Raw genomic sequence first — 10000 nt, 5'->3', positions numbered from 1 at the left:
ACGCGCCCCGCTCGAACGACCTCCAGGTCGGCCGGCAGAACACCCGCGAGCACCGGGAGTGCTGCGGTGCTGCACGACCTGTAGGCCTTCGTCAAGAGCACCAAAGCTGGTCTCTGGCTCCGCAAAACCGCGCTCTGCACAACGTATAAATGAGAGCGCCGGTACCATATGGTTGCAGCGTATGTCAGGATAGCGACATAGGTCCCGTGATACAGAAACCTAAGCGCCCGGTACTTCACGCCCCAAGATGAGGCAGAGACACGTGAGACCTTCCCGAAAGAGTTGGCGGCCTTCTCGCCCATCAAAGACGCATGCGACGCATAGGACCTCGCATCGTCAATAAACACGCCGAGTACTTTAGCTGTGGTGACGCTCGCGACAGTGGCGCCGTCGAGCTTTACGGTCGGTGCGCGTTTGAATCTACCCTTAACCGTCATGGTCTGGGACTTGGCCGACGAAAACGACAGCCGATTACGAGTCCCCCATTCCGAGATCGATTGCAAAACGGTGGAGCATTTATGCTCGATGGAAGCGCGGGACGACGCCTCGATCGCAAGCGTCACGTCGTCTGCGTACGCCACGATGGTGACACCATCCGGCTTCGGCAGCCTCAGGAGATCGTCCAGGAGGAGGTTCCATAACGTGGGGCCCAGAACCGATCCTTGCGGACACCCCATGGTGGAAGTTTTCCACAAGGTCCGGGAGCCGACCGACATGCCTATGCGTCGGCCGCTGAAGTAGCTCACCAAAATCCGATAGATGTTCGGCGAGACCCCAGCGGCCTTCGCCTTCAGCAAAATCATCGGCCACCAGGCGTTGTCGAACGCACCAGAGATGTCCAGAAAGACCAGCTGGACGTACTTATGCGCAGAGTTATCGACGCGTTCAAACACTGTTCGAAGGGCGGTCACAGTGGAGCGCCCCTTAACAAAACCGTGTTGGTCGTCAGAAATACCGCGGTGCAGGCAGGGAGCGCAAGCGATGATGATACGCTCGAGAATTTTGCCCAGGATAGGTAGCAGTGTGATGGGCCTGTAAGCCTTCGGATCTGTTAGCGGCTTGTCGTTTCCCTTCGGCAGGACTATCAATGCGCCTATCTTCCAGATATCCGGAAAGACCCCCTCAGAGATGCAGGCCGAATACATCAGCAGCATCTCGCCGGAGGAAGCCTTCCAGGCGTTCCTGATGATCCTACGGGTGATTCCGTCCAATCCGGGACTTGTGTTAGGCAGGTTCCTAATGATGAGTTCCACAGTGGCTCGACCGGGCGCATCCGAATCCCCACCGGACGGTGGGAAAGCGGCGGCCACACGCACCTTTCGGTGGTACTCGTCGTCGGTAGCTGTAGCGTCGTCGGGGCATAGGGAGTAGAGAAGTTCTTGCATGGCGGTTCCAGTGTCGTTGGCGTATCCCTCAACGAGCTTCCCTCCGTGAAGCACGTTCCTGGGGGGGCGCGTCCTGCCGGTCGCGGCGCGGTACGCGAGCCCCCAGGGGTCGTCGTTTCCCGTTTCGGCAACTTGTCGAAAGTGCGTGATTTCCGCTTCCTTCATGGCCCGCTTGTATTCGCGTCTGGCCTCCTGTAGCGCTTCCCTCAGCACGTCGTCACCTTTAGAGTTAATCCGTCGAGAGTTCTGCCAGGATCTACGCGTTCTGTTCACCGCGCGGCGAAGTCGATCCAGTTCAGGCGTCCACCATTCGTAGCCCCCGTACTCCCTATCCCTGCGATATCCTAGACATCCAGAGGCTGTTCGCGTGAGTATTTCGCTGTATTTGTTGGCGAGGTCGTTCGCTGCCAGTCTTGAGTCCAGCTTACCCATTCGGGCGCTCAGCGTGGATCGAAAGTAGGCCCAGTTTACCCCTCGTTCCCGGAAGGCGATCCGAACGTTTGGTTCCCGATCCGACTGTCTCGCTGTCCCGCTGCCACACATCTGGTAAGTTATCAGCTGATGGTCGCTTACACTGGCACCTTCGTGCACCCGCCACTCCTTGATCGCGACTCCCCTAGTCGAGAGTGTCAAATCCACATTGGAAGATCCGTTGGGTCCGCAGAACGTAGGTGGCTGGCCCTGCACGTTGTGAATGAGCAGGCCTCTGCTGAGTATGAAGCTCTCCATCTGGGTCTTCCTATGTTCGGTGTCTGGTCCTCTTCCCGAGTATTGACGTCGCTCACAGAACCAGAGTGGCGAGTGCGCGTTGCTATCCATTCCGATCAGTACCGGGTTTCCTGCTAGGCGGTCCATTACATAACTCAGGTGTTCAAGATGACGGACGATGTCGTGGCCGTACTGGAAGTACGCTGAGATAATGTAGATGCCGAGTTCATGGTAATCAGCGTGCGCAACGGTGCAGTGTTCTGTGCTCAGGTTGTGCAGCAGCGTGAGAGCGATCCTGTCGTTCAACACCATGATCCCCGATTTCGGAGCAGATCCACACTGAAGCAGACCAGTCAAGCCGGAGTTAGCGTACTGTTCTTGTACGAGAACCAGGTCGAGGTTCATCTCTACAGCTATGACGGGCAATTCCGATGTGGCGACCTCCGATCCCTGGAGATTAAGCTGCCCTATTGACAAACCTAAACTTGTCCTATCCATACTGAGTCATGTTTACAGACTGCTGTTCGGCGTATATACGCGCCGGGCATGTCGCGGCATTTGTGGCGTGGCTGCTGGCCTCTTTGCGCTTGAAGCGCTTGCAGGTCGCACAGCACTCTGACGTGGACTGGCACTCGGTCTTTTTGTGGCCAGTATCGCCGCACCTGCCGCATACCATCTCCGGGGCACGGCAGAACTTCTCCGGGTGCCCGTACTGATGGCATCGGTTGCAGCAGGTGACTCGCAAGTAGTCACAGACATCAGCCTCGTCCCAGCCAATGTAAACACGCCCCAAGCCGATTAGCTTGTCCCGCAGGGGTGGAGAGCACTCCAGGACTACTGTAGTGCGCTCCCCCCGACGGCCCTTTTTAAAGGCTACTCGGCAGTTAGCCTTCACCTTTTCAATAGTCCATTCCGGGTCATCCGCTAGGTTGGTGGTCTGAAGCTCCTCCAGCAGACCGTCCGACGAGGGATCGACCCTCAGGTTGCGTATAGCGACCAAAGGGCGACGACCGCGCGGCTCAGTCACCCGAAGGGTGGGAGGAGCCGCCGCCTTCAACTTCTCGGCCGCTGCAGGCGTGGCAGCTCTGACCGCAATACCGGAATTCCCGATGCGTCGAACGCTCTGGACGGGAATCCCCATGCGGCCAGGCTGTATGGCCTTCTGCAACTCGGCCTTGGTGCCATCGGACGTTTTGATTTCGTCCGTGTTAGGGTAAAACAGGACAGCCTGTCCCTGGGTAGCCGGGATGTGCACCGGAGGCTGACCCTGCGGACGCTTCAGCAGTGATGCGTATGTGACCGCAGGTTTAGGCGTTCCGGTGAGAGGAGAAGGGAGGGTATGGGAACTGGAAACATTTTGCAGTTCCAACTGCGCACACTTCAGCTTCGCTGCGGTGACCTGGTGCTCGGTCTCCGCAAGCCTAATCTCGATCGCCGCTACCGCCGCGAGCACGTTCTGTCCAGCTTGGCCGATGGCGTCTCTGTCACTGGCATTCAGCTTGTATTTATTGTGAGATGCCATACTATTAGCGATCTCCAATATCCGCCGCAGCTCAGTGTGCACCTCGTCCAATAGCTGGACCTTGGACAGGCTAGCTAACCCCGACCCGGGTTCGGTGGATAATGCGGCAGCGAGAGCGGGAGCGGGAGCGGGAGCGGGAGCAGGGGCAGCAGGAATCGTGGCTGGGGAGGGGGCAGCGGTGGAGGCAGGGGGGTGGCATGACGCAGGCGTCAGCGTGGATGTGCTGGCAGAGGGGATCGGGGAAGTGGCGGGTCCGGGAGATGCAGTTGCGGCCGGGGGAGGGGCGGACAAGATACCCGCCACGGGCGGGACACCCGCTTGGTGTGACGGGCCGGCACGGCGTTCGTCACACCGTCGCGTGGGCTCCTGCTCCTCCTCGGGCGAGGTGATCTGCCTCTTGCTGGCCCTCCCCCGGTATAAGCCGAACGTAGTGTCCACTATGGACGCTATTGGAGAATGGAACTCCTGAGGAGGAGTTCTAGCTAAAGAGGCCCGGGGCGTGAACCCCGCTTCCCGGCCGATGGCCATCAGCTCTTCCAGCTCCAGAGACTTACGTCTCACGTCCGCCTCAAACATTTCGCGGAGGCGCTCCGTCTCGTCGTCGTCCGCCATGCCTTAACCGGCCTAACACGTATATACGCTAAGGGCAGTTCTTGTATTAAAATAAAAATAAAAAAAAAATGGGGAAAAGATAAAACTGTGTATGGCAACACTAGTGTTACCAAACAACCGTCAGACGTCAAACGTCAAACGTCAAACGTCAAACGTCAAACGTCAAACGTCAAACGTCAAACGTCAACTGTCACACGTCAAAAGTCACACGTCAAAAGTCACTACAGACGGCAGCTGTCAAGCGTCGATGTCGCTTACAACTACCCGCAATGAAAAAAAAAAATCACGCGCGAGCACGTGGCTCACAAAATGAATCACGTTAATTAATAACTAATTAATGTACTTACACTTAATCCACTTATCACAATCGGTCCCTGGGGACCTTATGCACGATATAAACACAAAACCTGCACTAAAAAGCACGAAAAAACCACTTTTTTCGAATTTCTAAATGCAGAGCGACACAAACACGTCTGGCGTTAATCCATTCATGCGCGTCACTCTCAGTAGATAGGGACAGCGGGAATCTCGTTAATCCATTCATGCGCGTCACTAATTAGATGACGAGGCATTTGGCTACCTTAAGAGAGTCATAGTTACTCCCGCCGTTTACCCGCGCTTGCTTGAATTTCTTCACGTTGACATTCAGAGCACTGGGCAGAAATCACATTGCGTCAACACCCGCGAGGGCCATCGCAATGCTTTGTTTTAATTAGACAGTCGGATTCCCCTTGTCCGTGCCAGTTCTGAGCTGACCGTTGAACGGCGGTCGTACAGAACCGCGCCGATCGCGCACGAGACGAAACCGACGCGGCCTTACGGCTAGGAAGATCCGCGGAAGGCCGGAACGCGGGTCCGGATTCCGCCCGAACGCCCCCCGAGAGAGACGAACGAGCATCGACCAGGCCCGGCACCGGCCGCATCCGCTTCCCGTCCAAACCCGACACGCCCCGGTCCTCAGAGCCAATCCTTATTCCGAAGTTACGGATCCAATTTGCCGACTTCCCTTACCTACATTATTCTATCGACTAGAGGCTCTTCACCTTGGAGACCTGCTGCGGATATGGGTACGAACCGGCGCGACATCTCCACGTACATCCCTCACCTGAATTTTCAAGGTCCGCAGAGAGTATCCGGACACCGCCGCAAATGCGGTGCTCTTCGCGTTCCGAACCATATCTCCCTTCTATAGGATTCCATGGAACTCGAACGCTCAGGCAGAAAAGAAAACTCTTCCCGGACCCCTCGGCGGCGTCTTCAGGCCACTTTGGGTTACCCCGTCGAACACTCGCTTTGAAACGAGGGAACGATTATTGAAACGGTTCCGCTGCCGGGTTCCGGAATAGGAACCGGATTCCCTTTCGCTCAAAGGGCGTTATTCGGTTTATATATAATATAATATAAAAGAAAACACGCCACATCGACATAAGATCTCTCCTTGAGCTTAGGATCGACTGACTCGCGAGCAACTACTGTTCACGCGAAACCCTTCTCCACGTCAGTCCTCCAGGGCCTCGCTGGAGTATTTGCTACTACCACCAAGATCTGCACCGACGGAGGCTCCAAGCGGGCTCACGCCCAGACCCTTCTGCGCACTCCGCCGCGCACGTCCTACTCGTTACGGCATAATGACGCAAAACGTACAACGTCGCACGTGCCCGTAACGGTAGTGTATAGGCAAAACGCTTCAGCGCCATCCATTTTCAGGGCTGGTTGCTTCGGCAGGTGAGTCGTTGCACACTCCTTAGCGGATTCCGACTTCCATGGCCACCGTCCTGCTGTCATGAGCGACCAACGCCTTTCATGGTGTCCCATGAGCGTTTTTTAGGCGCCTTAACACTACGTTTGGTTCATCCCACAGCGCCAGTTCTGCTTACCAAAATTGGCCCACTTGGCACCGTCATCAGATCTCCGGCTTCATCGTTCGAGTAAGCCGGAGTTCTCACCCATTTAAAGTTTGAGAATAGGTTGAGGTCGTTTCGGCCCCAATGCCTCTAATCATTCGCTTTACCGGATGGGACTGTTAATAATCGACGCCAGCTATCCTGAGGGAAACTTCGGACGGAACCAGCTACTAGATGGTTCGATTAGTCTTTCGCCCCTATACCCAGTTCCGACGATCGATTTGCACGTCAGAATCGCTACGGTCCTCCATCAGGGTTTCCCCTGACTTCGACCTGACCAGGCATAGTTCACCATCTTTCGGGTCCCAGCATCTGTGCTCAGAGCGCGCCTACATTCACGGATTGGAAACGAGACGCCTCGGGAGTGCGAGAGATCGATCGAGACCGACGCTCCATCCTCCCTGAGCGCGCGGTTTAGCGCGCGCCTTCACTTTCGTTACGCCTTTCAGTTTTACGTTGAATAATCTCAATGACTCGCACACATGCTAGACTCCTTGGTCCGTGTTTCAAGACGGGTCCTGCGAGTGCCCGAAAATGAATCATCGCAGACGGATACGCGCACGGTCCGAGACAGCACGGCTGCGACGACAGCAGCGCCGCGTCAACGTCCGCACTCGGGCAGGACGTCGACATTGTACGGCGTTCGCTTGCGTCGGGCCGGACGCGCGCGAGGCGCGTGCGCGATTCGTATAAAAGTACGACTTTGTACTACCGTCCGACGGCCGATCGGCCACCGTCACGGTCCAATAGCGGTGCGTTAACACGACGACTGGACTCCCGAACGGCGCTTAGACCGACATCGAACGGGTCGCGATGTATTACTTAGAGAGAAGTGCACGCCGTCGACGGACGTCGACGGACGCGACCCGTGCCGCACGACGCACCCGCGAGGGGAGGCGTTCGACATCGAGGCGCGCGCCCGTACGCCGCCGATTGACGATGAATCTCTCCGTTCGTTCATTCGAGTTTCGCAGGTTTACCCCTGAACGGTTTCACGTACTCTTGAACTCTCTCTTCAAAGTTCTTTTCAACTTTCCCTCACGGTACTTGTTCGCTATCGGTCTCGCGGTAATATTTAGCCTTAGATGGAGTTTACCACCCACTTAGGGCTGCACTCTCAAGCAACCCGACTCTGAGGAGTGTACCTCTCGCCGTCTCGCTCCGTCGCTACGGGCCTGGCACCCTCTACGGGAAAACGGCCCCGTTCAAGACGAACTTGGACAGGAGTGGCGACGACGAGAAAGCGATACCTCCCGAACACCACATCTCCCGCGATCGTTACAACCGCGGGATTCAGTGCTGGGCTATTTCCTGTTCGCTCGCCGCTACTAAGGAAATCCTGGTTAGTTTCTTTTCCTCCGCTTACTAATATGCTTAAATTCGGCGGGTGATCCTCCCTGATCTGAGGCCAACGATAAAAAAAACGAGGCAGACGCGATATCCGTCGACGCGACGGCGCCGAAGGTACGCCGAGAGACGGGGGTCTCGTTAGAGTCCCGTCTTCGACGTCGGCGTCGGCGTCGACGCGCTCTTCGGACGTCGAGTCCGCCTACCGCGACGACTACGCGACGGCATACGCGTACGCGCGTCGTCGTTCGTGCGAACGATACTCGGATGATTCGCGTGCGTATAACGTACAGGACGCGCGCGATAGAACGACGATCCGTGTCTCTCGGACTGCGCGACGTCGCCGCATCGCTCTCCGTTTACCCCGTCGACATAGAAGCGCGCATATGTATAGTCGTTAGTTTGTTTTCTAAGACTATACGCGCGCGACGTCACCGAAAGGACGGAGAGACGCGGGACGTCGTCGTCTTCGAGACGAGAACGTCGAGCTGCGCGTACGTACGCGAGATACGGGTACAGGTCGAAACCTGTACCGCTGTCTCTCGCATCGACGTAAACGCAATATACGCGCGCGCACACACGGCACATATACGCATATACGCTTATTCGCTCCGTATCGAACGTTAACAATATTTAAACGGACCGAAGTCTCTGATTGAGACATACGGAGACCGTCATATGTACGATCGTAATAAACGAATTTATATACGAACGTACAGTGTGATATATGTATTTATGCAGCCGGCCCTCAGACAGGAGTGGTCCTGGATGTTTCTCCACGGACCGCAATGTGCGTTCGAAATGTCGATGTTCAAATGTGTCCTGCAGTTCACACTATGACGCGCAGTTAACTGCGTTCTTCATCGACCCGCGAGCCAAGTGATCCACCGTCCAGGGTAATGGTTTCGTTGTAGATCGAAATCTACATCGTATTAATTGAATAAGATTCGTTAAGAGTCTTATAAAAAAAAAAAAAAAAAAAATAAATAAATAAAATGTACGGTCGGTCACCGCGAAACGGTGCGCGCGACTTTTATATTTTGTTTTTTTGTTCAACGTCGTTTTTTTTCCGTCGTTGAACAGAATGTCTATTAGCGTCACTACGCGTATATCGCAGAAACTTCACGCTCGAGGGCGATACGTCTCGCAATACGGCAGTTTCGTTAATGATCCTTCCGCAGGTTCCCCTACGGAAACCTTGTTACGACTTTTACTTCCTCTAAATGATCAAGTTTGGTCAACTTCCCAGCAACGCCGACGGCCGTGAAGCCACCGCGTGTCGGTCCGAAGACCTCACTAAATCATTCAATCGGTAGTAGCGACGGGCGGTGTGTACAAAGGGCAGGGACGTAATCAACGCGAGCTTATGACTCGCGCTTACTAGGAATTCCTCGTTTATGGGGGATAATTGCAAACCCCAATCCCCAGCACGAAGGAGTTTCAACGGGTTGCCCGGGCCTCTAGGCCAGGGAGAACATGCTGATTCCTTCAGTGTAGCGCGCGTGCGGCCCAGGACATCTAAGGGCATCACAGACCTGTTATTGCTCAATCTCGTGCGGCTCGAAGCCGCCGGTCCCTCTAAGAAGAATTTTAATACGCCGCCAGTGAGTTGTCCGACCGAAATCGGACACACCTAAATGACGACGCCTATTTAGCAGGCTAGAGTCTCGTTCGTTACCGGAATTAACCAGACAAATCGCTCCACCAACTAAGAACGGCCATGCACCACCACCCACCGAATCAAGAAAGAGCTGTTAATCTGTCAATCCTTCCGGTGTCCGGGCCTGGTGAGATTTCCCGTGTTGAGTCAAATTAAGCCGCAGGCTCCACTCCTGGTGGTGCCCTTCCGTCAATTCCTTTAAGTTTCAGCTTTGCAACCATACTCCCCCCGGAGTCCAAAATCTTTGGTTTCCCGGAAGCTGCCCGCCGAGCCATTGTAGTAACGTCGGCGGATCGCTAGATGACATATTTACGGTTAGAACTAGGGCGGTATCTAATCGCCTTCGAACCTCTAACTTTCGTTCTTGATTGATGAAAACACCTTTGGCAAATGCTTTCGCTGATGTTCGTCTTGCGACGATCCAAGAATTTCACCTCTAACGTCGCAATACGAATGCCCCCAGTTATCCCTATTAATCATTACCTCGGAGTTCTGAAAACCAACAAAATAGAACCGAGATCATATTCTATTATTCCATGCACGAAATATTCAAGCGGCATTTTGAGCCCGCTTTGAGCACTCTAATTTGTTCAAAGTAAAATTGTCGGCCCACCTCGACACTCACCGAAGAGCACCGCGATAGGATTTTGATATTGAACCGGCGTTTTACCGCCGGCTCACCGACGATATGCTCCGCAGACGTGTCGGTATCACCGCGGATGCGGTGCACCGGCAGCGCGGCGCACAAATGCAACTACGAGCTTTTTAACCGCAACAATTTTAGTATACGCTATTGGAGCTGGAATTACCGCGGCTGCTGGCACCAGACTTGCCCTCCAATTGTTCCTCGTTAAAGTATTTA

The 10000-nt window shown here is 54.9% G+C and overlaps 2 non-coding genes and 1 pseudogene across 2 annotated transcripts in view; all 3 read right to left on the bottom strand.

Moving 5' to 3' along the window:
- Window positions 1–4386: 4386 nt before the first annotated feature.
- LOC123666311 lies at window positions 4387–7542 on the bottom strand (annotated as a pseudogene).
- Window positions 7543–8220: 678 nt separating this feature from the next.
- Window positions 8221–8377, bottom strand: LOC123666325. Its single transcript, XR_006745221.1, has one exon. It is a non-coding gene; the product is annotated as a 5.8S ribosomal RNA (ribosomal RNA).
- A 265-nt stretch (window positions 8378–8642) lies between these two features.
- Window positions 8643–10000, bottom strand: part of LOC123666344 — a 1903-nt gene continuing 545 nt past the window's right edge. Inside the window, exon 1 of the ribosomal RNA XR_006745238.1 lies at window positions 8643–10000. This exon is cut by the window's right edge and continues 545 nt beyond it. This is a non-coding gene — a ribosomal RNA (small subunit ribosomal RNA).

The sequence above is a fragment of the Melitaea cinxia genome, chromosome 25 (assembly GCF_905220565.1).
Source record: "Melitaea cinxia chromosome 25, ilMelCinx1.1, whole genome shotgun sequence".
NCBI lineage: Eukaryota > Metazoa > Arthropoda > Insecta > Lepidoptera > Nymphalidae > Melitaea > Melitaea cinxia.
This window is presented reverse-complemented; position numbering and strand designations above follow the sequence as displayed.